Source organism: Chinchilla lanigera, unplaced genomic scaffold (genome assembly GCF_000276665.1).
Source record: "Chinchilla lanigera isolate Chin_1 unplaced genomic scaffold, ChiLan1.0 scaffold00034, whole genome shotgun sequence".
NCBI lineage: Eukaryota > Metazoa > Chordata > Mammalia > Rodentia > Chinchillidae > Chinchilla > Chinchilla lanigera.
This window is the reverse complement of record NW_004955435.1, coordinates 8,467,966-8,481,729: the sequence shown is the minus strand read 5'-3', so window position 1 is coordinate 8,481,729 and position 13,764 is coordinate 8,467,966. Positions and strand designations below refer to the sequence as shown.

The following is a 13,764-nucleotide window of genomic DNA, read 5'->3' as shown; positions in this document are numbered from 1 at the left end:
TCAGCTATTAGTAACAGAAAGAAATTTTGGAAATTCACAAATATGCTTAAACTAACAAAATGTTGCTAAAACACAATGAATAAGACAAGAAATAAAAATGAAATTTAAAAAAACTTTACACTATATAAAAATGTAACATATTAACATTAATAGAATTTAATGAAAAGATTCTTGAGGGAAATTCAGAACTCCAAGTAGTATAAAATGATTTTAGAACAATAACTTAATTTCTTCTTTAAAACTGTGAAAAAAGAAGAAACAAGATCCACAAAATCAGAGCAAATAAAAATAATTAGAAAGAAGAGGAATGAAATAATGAATAGAAAAACATCTGAAAACAACTAGCAAAATAAAAAATTGATATTTTTAAAAGATCAAAATTAATAAACATTAACTAGATTGAGCAAATAAAAAGATATGATAAAATTTACAAAAATATAGAGTGAAAGAGAGACATTACTTGCAAACTTACTGGAATTATAAAAAAATGTAATATTATAATAATTGTATGTCAGTAAATTAAATAGTTTAGACAGAAATGGCAAATTCCTAGGAACACATAAACTAAAACTAATACAAGAAGAAATAAAGCATATAAACTGTCCTACTGTGTCTCAGAAAGTGATACCCAGAATAATAGCATATGATATATTGAATAATTTAAACTGGAATATCAGTCTCAGTGTTTATGTGACCCCATTTCCTATTCTCGTTTCTCAATCCTTTTTTCTTCTGAAGTATGAGGAAAGTTTTCTTTTAAGTGCCCTTATCTAAACAAGGAGTTTCTAAAATCTAATTAACTACAGAAAGATTACTGAAAAAAAAAACCCAAAAATCAATCCCTACACCTACTTCTGTGGGCTATTAACTGAGAGATGAGCATTGTGGTGCAATTGTAGTCCTGATCTTCCCAAATTGGAATTTGTCACCTTTCCAAGAGCTCAAAGGGACATTGTTCCAACCTATTATGTGGCTTGAGGACTACATACCTTACATAAAAATATATATTTTCCTCCAATATTGCTTACATTCTTTCTCTCTCTCCTATGAGAGGAGATTTAAGCTTCAGTTATCTGTCTCTTGTTTGAATTTTATAATTTCTGAGACTTTTGTCCTCTTTTGTGTTAATAGCTTGGTATGTTTTCTCTCCTGTCAATATACTCATTGTCACAGTCTTTTACAGAACTATGAAAATTTTGTGGTTTGGACAGAAATTTTGTTTTGCTTCTATACTTCTAACAAATAAAAAATTCTTTACTTTGGGAAATATTTCATATACTTACACACACACACACACACACACACACACACACACAGATAGCTCAGGAGCAAATTCACCAGTGAACTCTGTGAAACGTTTAAACAGGAATTAACACCACTTTTTACAAAATATTCTAATAAATGGAAAGGAAAGGAAAGAGCAATTAAAAATTACAAGGAACCAGGAAATAACAATTCAACAGATACAAGATGATGCAAAGAGAAAAAATGTAAGACTGATAGACATCAACAAAACATCAGAAATCAACAAAAATGACATTAGAAGACTATTTGCAGAATTAACAGCAGAAAATTACCCAAATATGGAAACAGCATCTGCCATACAGTTGTGAGGCATACAGAACTCCAACAAGCCATAATCAAAATAAAATTATACCCAGACATATAATAGTCAAGATCCCAGAAATCCAGCCAAGGGATTGAATATTAAAAGCTGTTAGAGAAAAGAAACTGATCACCTATAAAAGAAAGCCCATCAGAAACAGGGCAGATTTCTCAACACAAACCATCAAATCAAGAGGAGCTGGAGTAAAGGACTCCAGATGGTAAAACAAAACAACTTCCAACCCAGACTGTTGTATTCTACAAAACTATCCTTCAAGTTTAATAGAGAAATAAAATACTTCCATGACAAAGAAAAACTGAAGAACTTCATGAGCACCAAACCAACCCTACAAAGAGTACTAAAAGATATTCTAGAAAGAAATAAAAATGACTGCAATTTCAAGAAAAACAATAGAAAGGAACCACATAGAAGTGAAAGTAATTAAACAGATTAAAAGTAGGAAATGAACAGCAAGTAAATGTCATGACAAAGACAAGCCAACATGTAACAGTTATAACCATTAATGTAAACTGCCTCAATTCACCAATCAAAAGAAGCAGCCTGGCAGAGTGGATCAAGAAACAAAATCCAACAATATGTTGTATACAAGAAACACATTTAACTCAAAACCAAAATCATAGACTGAAAGTCAAAGGTTGGAAAACAATTTTCCATGCACCAGGAACATGTAAAAAAGCAGGAGTAGCTATTCTGATAGCAGACAATGCAAACTTTAAACCAAGAATGATCAGAGGAGATAAAGAAGGTCACTACATACGTGTTAGGGGAAAACTTCAAGAGGAAGAGATAACAATCGTAAATATGAATTCACCCAATACAGGGGCACCCAAATATATAAGACAAATATTAATTGACACAAAAAAACAAATAACTAGTAATATTATTGTAATGGGTAACCTTAATACCCCATTGACATAAAGAGATAGGTCAACTGAACAAAAGCAGAAAAGAAATAACAGAATTGAATGAAACTTTTGAAGAAATAGACTCAGTAGACATTGACAGAGTATTCCACCCCACAACACCGGAATACATATTCTTCTCAGCTACACATGGGGTGTTCTCTAAAATAGACCACATACTAGCCCATAGAACATACTTAACTAAGTGAAAAGGAATTGAAATTATCTCATGCATACTATCTGAGCATAGTGCCATGAAACTGGAAATTAAAGACAAAAGGAACCACAAAAACTCCATAAACACATGAATGTTAAATAGCAGCCACCTGAACAACCAATGGGTCACAGATGAAATTAAAGAAGAAATGAAACAGTATCGACAAACAAATGAAAATGTAAATACAATTTACTGGAATCTGTGAGATGTACTGAAAACAGTCCTCAGAGGGAAGTTTAGAGCGGTAAACTTACACATGAGGAAAACAGAATGAGAACAAATAAATACCCTAATATTGCACCTCAAACTTTTAGAAAAAGAAGAACAAGTCAAGCCCAAAGCCCAAAGAATGGAGGAAATTATAAATATCAGGGCAGAAATTAATGCAATTGAGACCAAAAAAACACTACAAAGAATTAAGGAATCAAAGAGTTGGTTCTTTGAAAGAACAAATAAAATTGATAAACCCCTAGCCAACCTTATCAGAAAAAGGAAAGACAAAACTCAAATTCATACAATAAGGAATGGAAAGAGTGAAATCACTATAGATCCTATAGAAATTCAGAAGATCATCAATACGCACTTTGAAAATCTTTACTCCCATAGGATGGAAAATAGAGAAGATATTGACAGATTTCTAGATAAGTATAAATTACCAAAGTTGAATGAAGAAGAAATAAAAATCCTGAACAACCCAATATCAATTCTTGATATGGAAAATGTGCCTAACAACCTACCACCAAAGAAAAGCCCAGGTCCTAATGGACTCACAGCTCAGTTCTACAAGAAAATCAGAGAAGATTAAATGCCAATTCTTCTCAAACTGTTCAATGCAATTGAGAAGGAAGCAATTCTCCCTAACTCATCTCTGGAGGCAAGTATTACACTGATACCAAAACCAGAGAAAGACCCAACCAAGAAAGAGAAATACAGGCCAATCTCCCTAATGAACACAGATGCAAAGATACTCAACAAAATATTAGCAAACAGAATTCAGCAAATCATCAAGAAGATTATACACCATGACCACATGGGATTCATCTCAGGATGCAGGGATGGTTTAGTATGTGCAAATCAAATAATGTGATACAGCATATCAACAGAGCCAGTGACAAAAACCATATGATCATCTCAATAGATGCAGAAAAAACTTTCAACAAGGTCCAGCATTTGTTCATGATAAAAACTGTATAGAAAATAGGTATAGATGGTCTTTACCTCAATCTGATCAAAGCTATCTATGACAAACCAACAGACAACATCACACTAAATGTACAAACACCGAAAGCTTTTATTTTAAAATCAGGAACAAGACAAGGATGTCCACTGTCACCACTCCTATTCAACATAGTACTGGAAACATTAGCCAGAGTAATAGACAAGAGAGAGATATAAAAGGAATAAGCATAGGACAGGAACATGTGAAATTATCATTATTTGCAGATGACATAATACTCTACATGGAAGACCCCAAAAACTCCACCAAAAGATTCCTAGAATTCATCAACAAATTCAGTAGCAACCCATAGTAGGTTCACTTTGTCTGAAACTCTGTATTGCTTCTATTGTTTGGGTGTGGTCTTGTTTATGTCTGTTTGCTAACATGTTTGCATTCTTTATTTTTTAAAATTAAAAATGCCTAAATAAATACTTTCTCCATTCTTTAATAAATTAGTACTCCTTCATTTCCTTATGCTTTGAAAGACACACAGATAGAGATTTCCTGTATATTTATAAATTTCTCTTAAAATAGGGTCTCAGTATAACAAGTTGAAATAACTTTTATATTAGAGAAGAGAAGTTTGTAGACTATTTAGCTGCATTATTAGTTCTCCAACCTAGCTTACATTTGTAAATTAGATCGTAGGTATACTTAATTTAATCCCACTTTCCTTTATTACTTTTTAGATATAATGTATCTTTAGACAATTGGTTTTGGCAATGCTTCATTAAAGCTTCGATTGGCATACATTATCCAATAGAATCTGCTCTCTGCTCTTGGGTGTTGCAGTGGTTTGATAACTGGTGGTCAACTTATAACCCCCAGCTGAACTGAGTAAGTGTGATGCTGGGTGTGGAAAACCCACCTAAGAACTATTGCCAGCAGCATAAGAAGCAGACCTGGAGAAGAAGGAGGCTGTTGGGAGCTGAGAGAGGCTGTTGGGAGCTGGTAGAAGCTGCTGATCGTTTTGGAGGTGCTTGTCATGCTAGCTTTCCTGATGAACTTGGCTGTTTTCTTCTTCTGAGGAGCTCAGGACCTCATTGGCAGTGAGAATGGCTTTGGTTCACTTTGGGGGAGCTCTAGTCCTCACTTTGAGCATCGCTTCCTGGCTCCAGAGGGGAAGATGGTGCACTGCCAGCTTCCTAGAAAAGCTTGCTCTGTTGGCTTCCCTGATGGGAACCCAGCCATCTTGATCATTGGAGGAACTCGGAACCTCACTGTTGCTGAGCATGGCTGTGGTACCTTTCAGGGGAGCTCTGGTTCTTCTGAGCATCACTTCCTGGTTCCAGTGCAGATCCCTCAGCCTGCTAGCACAGATCCTTCATCCTGCTGGCACAGACTTTCTAGATTCCACCACTGAACTTTGGGCCTTCTCAGCACAGATCTGTGAAACAGGCCTGAGTGAGATACCGTTATGGGCTCTGGGTCTCCAGCTGGATTCATGGGAGGGCTCTATTTCTGGACTCATGTAGGATATTATTTCAGGATCCCTGCCCTCAGCTGGATTTCTGGTCTATAGTGTTTGGACAGATTTCCTGCACACTCTTATGTATATCATTCTTTGGGTGACTATTATAAATAATCTGATAAAATATATGTCCTGTATTGTATTGTTCCCCTTGCAAAAATAACCCCCAAACCAACACAGGTGTCTTTGTGTCACAGTTTGGTAATTTTCACAGTAACTCAAACTTTACTCACTATTATTGCATATGTTGTACTCAACTTTGTCAAGCAATCTTTGATACTACTATTGTAACTGTTATGGTTTGCCTCAAGCCATTTCCATATAAGATGGTAAATTTTAATGATAAGTGTGTGAGTCTAGTTGCTCCACTGACTGCACTGTAGGATCTCCCTATCTTTGTTCATATTTATTTCCTGAAAAACAACAATTTTGACATTGAGACTATTTATAACCCTACAAGGACTTCTAAGTTTGTTGAAGTAAAACCAAGCAGTGGACACTCCTCTCTTTAAATCAAAAGCAAGAAATGATTAAGGTTGAAGAATGAATGTCAAAGACAAGTCAGGCTGAAAGCTAGAAGGTTAGGGTTATTAGGACAAATAAGTTCGGAAAGCAAAGGAAAAGTTACTGAAGGAAATAGAAAGTACTGTTATCACTGGATTTGGATCAAAGAGATTCTCTAAGGTGGAGATAGGATCCGCAACTCATTGCACACACACACACACAGAGTGGATTCCTAGGCTTGGCACTGAATTCTTGGAAAAGAATTTCAGGATGTATCAGTATGAGGGACAGGCAGAATTATTAGGCATATTTGGAAAATAAGAGCGATAGGGAAAGGGCTCCAGCTTCAGCCACTGAAGGGGGCACAACTCTGATGATGAGGATTAGAGTGACAAGTTCACAAAAGGAGGAGTGGAGGTACTAAGGATGTTACAGTGGACAAGAACCTGGTTGGCTGTTACCTCAGTTATAGTTTCATAAGATGGGCCCAGGAGCGGTTCTCACTGCCTCAGAAGGCAATTGAGTCTCCATGAGATGACAGGAACCGAGGCCTCCCAGTCTTGGCGGAGGTGCTGTTGGAATCGAAGGTGAAAGTAGATTTAGAACAATGGCTGGAGACTTCTGGCATAATAGAATGTCCTGAAAAATCTCTTATTTGGGTGTGTTCAGTCTTGAGGAGGACAAGATAGATTATGTAAATTTAGGGCTCATGAATCCTGTTTTACCAACTTTCAACAAGCATTCCCTAATGTTTAGCCGGCCTATAGGCTGAGCTAAAAGTGGATTTAACACAGTTATTTATTTCCAGTAAAACCTGCTTTTCAGTCCCTGACCACCCCAGAATAAAACAAAAAACTTTTAATGAATAATAGTTAAGAGTACAGTACATTTTTCAGCTCTATTCTTAGGAAGGTCTCTGTTACTACTCTAGTGAACAAATGCATCATAGAAAAGTAAACAACCTACTTAATGATATAGAGACAGTTTTAGGAAACCAGGTGAAAGATCAAGCCCCAAAACATATCCAAAGTAAGATGGAAAAAAAAAACTTTAACAGAAGGATGGTTTTCATAAAACAATAATGAAATTACTTTCTTGAAAGATGATCTTGTGAAAATTATAAAAATGTTACAGAAATGACAGCAAATGACAGCAAAAGATTATGAGGCACCAAAGCCTTACTTAAAAAGCATAAGAAACCAAAGAATAAATATATAAATTAAAATTCACTAATGGTAAAATATTGTGTCATTAAAATACTGTAAAGTTATAAAATGCCAGCACAAAGACTTAGAAAATAGTTATATTATTTCAGGTAATAATATAGTAGTTATGATACCTACAGAACTCTTAGAACTCTGAAAAAGACAGAAAACCAATTAGAATGTGGAACAAAGATTAAAATAAGTATTTCCCAAAGATGGTACACTAAAATACAATAAGTTCATACAAAGGTGTTCAACATCATCTGTCGGGGGAAATATGAAGCAAAACTACAAGGATATCACTTCCTGCATGTGAAGATTGCTATAATTAAATGAAAACAGGCAGAAGAAGACCATGAGTTTAGGAAAATCTAAAAGAATTATAAACCTGATATGTTTCTGATAAAACCATGTAGTGTTTTTGCTACTGTAGGAGAGAGCTTGGCTGTTCCTCAAAATGTTAAACAGCTATTACATTTCTAAGCATATGCTGTACAAAAGTGAAAGCTTGTCAATGTACAGATGTGTATATGATTTGATATACAAGCAGTGGTACTAATTATAGCTCCAGAATTTAAACACTATAAAAGTTCATTAAGTGATAAATGATTAAACACTACGTGGTATATCAATAAAATGAAATATCATTCAGCTATAAAAGAATTATGTGCTATTATATGCTACAATGTGCATAAAACGGGTCATACTGAAATAGAGATTTGTTCTATTTGCAGTAAGAATTTATTAAAACATTACATTTTATTTTATTTTATTTTATTTTATTTTTTGACACAGTGTATCACTATGTAGCTCAGACTGCCTTTGAACTCACTGTAAATCCCAAGCTGGCCTAGAACTCAAGTGATCCTCCTATCTCAGCCTTGGGCCATTAAGAGCCAGGAAAATTTGGAATATATACTTTATATGAAATAGTATATAGAGAAATATGAATTATCTTGATTCTATTAGTCACATTTTAAAATAAAATATATTTTGTATAAATAGAAAAAAAACAAACATTAAATAGGTTGTGATCTCAAATTTGGGCAAGTAATAAAAGTCAAGTGTTTTGTACTGTTTTGTTTTGTTTTATTTTGTTTTGTTTTGCTTTACTCTGCTTTGCTTTGCAACAGTGCTTTGCTATGGAACCCATACTGCAATTACAGATCTGATCCTCCTGCCTCAACTTGTCCCTGGTTTGGGATTACAGATGTATGTCAACACATTCAGCTATGAAGACAACATTTTATTAAAAATATAACTGTTTATTTGATGAAATGTATGTTAACATCTCATATGAAAAAGAAAATATTTAAGTTATGACTATAACCTTTTTTCTCTAAATTGAATATTTAAAAGAAGGGAGCTATAATTCCTAAATAAAAACAGCATATCAAGAGTCACTCTGTTAGATTTGGATACTTGTGTCTCAATTTACAGGTAGCTTCAAGTTGTAAGCTCTTTTCTAAAATCATCTTGATTTATAAAGTATTTTAACATATTATTAAATTCACACAAGGTGTTCAGTAAGTGCTAGTGTAGCCACTCATTGAAATTTTTCTTTATATGGTCTAGTAAGGATAATATAGTATCAGAAATGAAACTTCGAGTGCATAGAAACATTTGCCAAGGGAAATTCATGTGTAAATTAACTTCAACGCAGTAATGCTACTGCAGTAAGAACATCTGCTATGGAGTGAGGAGATCTCAGGACTCATGAAAGTGGTTGTGGCATACGGGACATGCTGTGCAAACTATGGCACCCTGGCATCTGACACCAAAGCAGAAGCATGCTGCATTAGTCATTTTCTAATACCAAATACTCAGACTTTCAGTGTAAAGCAGGAAATTATTTATTGGGTCACTGTTTCGGGGATTTGACTCCATGATCAGTTGGTTCCAAGGCAGAAATATACACGGCAGAAGGACCTCGTAGAGCCAAGTGCTCAGTTCATGGTGTGCAGGAAACCAAGCAGGAAAGAGTGTGAGAAAAGGGGCCAAGAAGCACACCTCTGTCGGCCCCACGGACACACCCCGAACTGTGCTTTACCGATACCCTAGATAGTTTCCCAGCTAGTTAAATTGACAATTAAGTTTAGCTGTCACACAGAGACTGATAAGTTCTCTTTGGTTTTTTATTACTAGATTATAACTTGTCTATCCAACTAAAGCTGTCTATAGTCATGCACTTGTTCTGCAAACAGTATAAAATATACAGACTTTCTGGTTTCTTTGTGTCTTATTTCTGAAGCCTGCTGTGTTACAGTAAACCTCACTTAAATAAATACCTGTATGTATGATTTTATTATTATTATTATTCATGGTGACTCAGCTATGCACTTTGCAATGGATAAGGAAGTGTTATGGTTTGTGTCTGGGTGTCCCCCCAAAGCCTCGTGTTGTCATGGGGCAGGCTTTTAGAGTTTGATTGATTATGGGTGTGAGAGCTCCACCCGCCCTGGGGAGGATAGTTTGCATATGTAAGGGAGAGGAAGAGGCTGCTTACTGCCATTCCTCCCTTCTAGTGCTTGTTGCTTTGGTTGTGTTCTGCTGCCATGAGCTGTAGCCCTCTGCCATGTACCACTCTGCCTTGTAACCTGCCAAGTATGGACTGAAACCTCCACAAACTGTAAGCGAAATAAACCTTTCCTTCCTTAATATTGGGTGTCAGGTATTTTGTCCCAGCAATGAGAGAAAAGTAACCAAAACAGGAAGTGTTACTTTTTCTCCTTTCTGCAGTTAAAATATGCTATTTGAAGTCAACCCACCTGGAAGTCATTGCTTATCTTCTGCTCTTTCTGTTAAGAAGTTAACCATCAGTCCTAGAAAACAGTACCCCACCTTTTTTCTTTAGTTTTCAAGCTTTTACTATGTTTTGAGTAGACCTGTTTTTGCTTGTTCTATCTAAAAATCATTTAATGCCTTGAACCTGAACCAATTTTATGAATATCTTACCCACTATCCCTTCAAGTATTTGTCCTCCTCTGCCTTTTTATTACTTGGACTTCAACTGTGCACCTGTTCTTCCATTTTTGCATATTCCTAGTATACCTACTGTTGTAATTTTCCATCATTTAACCTCTCTCTTCTTTCATCTATTTTATTCAGACATATGTTCTAATTAAACAGTTATTCCTCCATCTGTCTCTCATCTCATGTAATTGTTTATTTTAGTAATTTCTTAATTTCAGCATGTTGATTTTACTTCATTTTTCTACATCTGTGCCATTTTTCATCTTCTCATTAATCACAGTTGTCATAGAAGTAATTTATGATTACTTTAATATGAATCTCTTGTAGGTTTTATTTCATTGTTTCTTATCTTTTTCTATCAATATTTAGTCAATCCTTGTATTCCTGTATGTCTTAATTGCATGATGAATATTGAAGTTAAAATGCTGCAAAGGAAATTTTATTTTTTGGATAATGTTACTTTCTAGAAGTGCTTTGTTTTCTTAAGATGAAGAGGCTTGTACTAGACCATATTAGGCCACTCAGGTACCAATTAGATCAAAATTATACCTTCTTTACCACTAAGACATTTTCTTGTAGAGGCCTCTTCAAAAGCCCAATGTTATTATCAGGATCTCTCCTCACAGTCAAGCTTACATTCCAATTTTCTTGTACTCAGCCAAGAAAAATTCTCAAAATTGTTAACCTCATTTAGTTGCATTACAAGTTGTTAACCTCGTCTATTTGCATTAAAGTGCCATACTCCAGAGGTAAAAAAAAAAAAATACTATTGTCAAATAAGGGACTTAGCTCCTATATTTTTCTTTTCTCAGAATTTTGCCCCACAGGTTTTTATTTCCTTGGTCATTCAGTCAATGCTTTCCAAGAGGTTTTGTTTTCTTTTTTAAATATTTTCATTGATTTTCTCGTTGTTGTCACAGAAATTATTGTGCTACTATTGGGAATAGTTTTGTTTTTGCTTTTGTGCTTGAATGTGCAGAAGTTATGTACTTTGTTTATTCAGCAACTTACAAATTGATACTTATATAAATAAATAACCTTTATCAGGCATTTGGATTTATTATCCTTGAAAGATCAAAATTATTAAATGCACTGAGAATTAAACAGTGCTCTAGTAAAAGAGCTAGACCTAGGAGTAAGAAATATGCATGTAAACACCAGACTCAGCAATGGTTAAATTGCAATTTAATGGTTTCTTTATAGTGTCAAAAGGCTTTCATAGGATCAAATGTAAAGCCTGTTTATCAAGGTAAGTTCAGGGCAGCAGCACATTTCTTTGGGTAGAGTAAAACCTGCAGAAGCTCACCAGATATACAAAGAATGAATCTAACCATGGCAACAAGAATGCCTCAAGACATTAAGAAACCTCAAATATGACTCTGAGAACTAAATAAACATGAATCCATCTGATGAGAAGGGAAAAAATGTGGAATATTCCAGGCAGTAGTTCAATTTGAAATCAAGTTGATTTCAATAGAAAAAATTCTCCTGGGACACAGGATAAGAGTAACAGAAACCAGCTCTTGTAAATAAGGCCAACAAAAACTAAGTCAAATGCTGGGGATTTATTTAGGATTAAGTATTCAGGTAAGGAAGATTAAATATTAAACAGAAAAGGATTTGGATGATGGGAGAGCAAGAAAAGAATTAAACTTGATCATTGGCAAGTATTTACAAGCAAATAAAACAATAACTGATGAATGGTAATGAGTTTTCCCTTGTTTGAAGCAGAATGTAGAGAAAGACTTTGCAAAGCTGCTAGCTAAGCATTAGGTAAAGATGTTACAATAAAGTTACGGCTTCACAGATAAAGTGTTAGAAATTTGTAGAGGTAGAATTGGTAACCCATTCAGTAATGACATATTGATTCAGTGTTGGCAGGGTTATGCAGGACTTTAGTCCACTACAGAATCAGAGTCATAGGGGAAATGATTATACCAAGAAATAAATAATAAAATGTAGCAATACATTATGCCTTCTAAGGGAAAGAAACACATATGTAAACCTTATCTGAAATATGAAACGCCTATTCTGTACAAAATACATTTGAATTACCCCCACCTAGTTATCCAGATCTGGCAAATCATTCCTGGCAATCAATGGACAGCAGATGTTGTGGCCAGGTGGCCCTTAGATTAAGAGTACTTAACTAGCACTCAACTGGTTATATTTCTTTAAACGTGGTATATCATCTGTCCCTTTTATGTTATACTCGGTAATCAGTGGGCAGTGAAATACTTTATGCTATTAATTCAATTAAGGTAACTTTGATGAAAAATAAAATGATAAATGATTGGACATTTTCATACCTTGGTATAATTAAAACAATACAGTCCAAGTCATCACAATTTGAGCCTGTGAGTGACCTCAAAAAGCCAAATTTACTAAGAAATAGCAAGTATAGACAACTCATTTTGCAAAATATTTTTATTTGATACATTCCTTGTACCAGAAAGTAGGGTAAAATTAAATTTTGAAATGGATAGGTGAACTGTGATATTAAAATTTTCATATAAAAGGAAAGTTAGCAATAGGTAAACTTTCTAAGATTACTTTTCCATATGACATATAGACATAATATTATAAGGATGCTTTGAAGCTATTTCAACAAACATCACATTACATGTAGGAAGAAATGATAGCAGGCCACTAAGGTACGGCAATTGGAGATGGGCTTTTCATTTTGAAGAAAGTTGCAGGTTGAATGCAAACCTAAACAATGAGGTAGACCAGCTGGCTAACGCTACTGACTCTGAGATAACTGTCGGTCCCACACTGGTGAAATAATTATGATCATGTGAAATGAGACCTCAAACAATGACACACTTGAAACAAAAAGAATATACTATTAGTATAAAATTCTATTAAGTAACCTATATGAATTTTTGTAAAAATATGGTCTTTAAAGAAATTATATTACTATCACTTCAAAAGAACACAAATCCACATACTTTCCAAAACATAGCACACATTTCATTTTAAAAATTGTTTTGCTTGGTCCAAGATCTCAGTTTTCCTCCAGCAAAACAGAAATATTAGCACACATTAGTATAACACTGACCTGCAAATTAAGCTTTCAGACATTGCTCTATAGCTATCATCCAGGTAGTATCATTTCAGTTCTCTGAATGAGAAAAAAATCATTCCACTAAAAGGTTAAAGCAGTGAGTTCCTGAATTTACCTTATGTGGAGCTTCATTTGATGCATTAAGTTTTCTTCTTTGCTCTGAGTGAAATAAGAATCTCTCAAATAGTTTAACCAAAAAAGTTACATGATTGACTTACTTGGTAAAATGTTTCCTCCTAGCTTCTCTTTCAGAAGAGAATGTTAGGAAGATGCGGTGTCTCCTGCCTAGAATTCCAGGCAGCATGAAGAGGATTGTGAGTTAGAAACTAGTATGGGCAATTTAATGAAACCCTGGCTTAAAAAAAGCAAGATCTAGAATGCAGTGCATTAGTAAAGTGTGTACCTAGCATTTTCCAGGACTTAGGTTAACCCTTGGACTATCCATGGGGAGCCACAGCAGATTGCTTCAAGCCCAGGGCACCGGAGGACCCATAAGGACATGACCTCACTGGTGCAGACACAGACCAGGAGAGACTTCCACAAGCATGACAGCATAGACAGCCACCCACGCGCTGCACA

At 34.9% G+C, this 13,764-nt stretch overlaps 1 long non-coding RNA gene across 4 annotated transcripts in view; it reads right to left on the bottom strand.

The window, feature by feature from the left end:
* The window catches only part of LOC102014600, a 79,329-nt gene extending 65,802 nt beyond the window's left edge, over positions 1-13,527 (bottom strand). For all 4 annotated transcript variants that reach the window (XR_001234836.1, XR_001234837.1, XR_001234835.1 and 1 more), the window contains exons 1-2: positions 13,404-13,527; positions 6,402-6,512 (exon numbers count right to left, since the gene is read on the bottom strand). This is a non-coding gene — a long non-coding RNA (uncharacterized LOC102014600). The remainder of the gene's footprint in view (positions 1-6,401; positions 6,513-13,403) is intronic.
* Between the last annotated feature and the right edge of the window lie 237 nt (positions 13,528-13,764).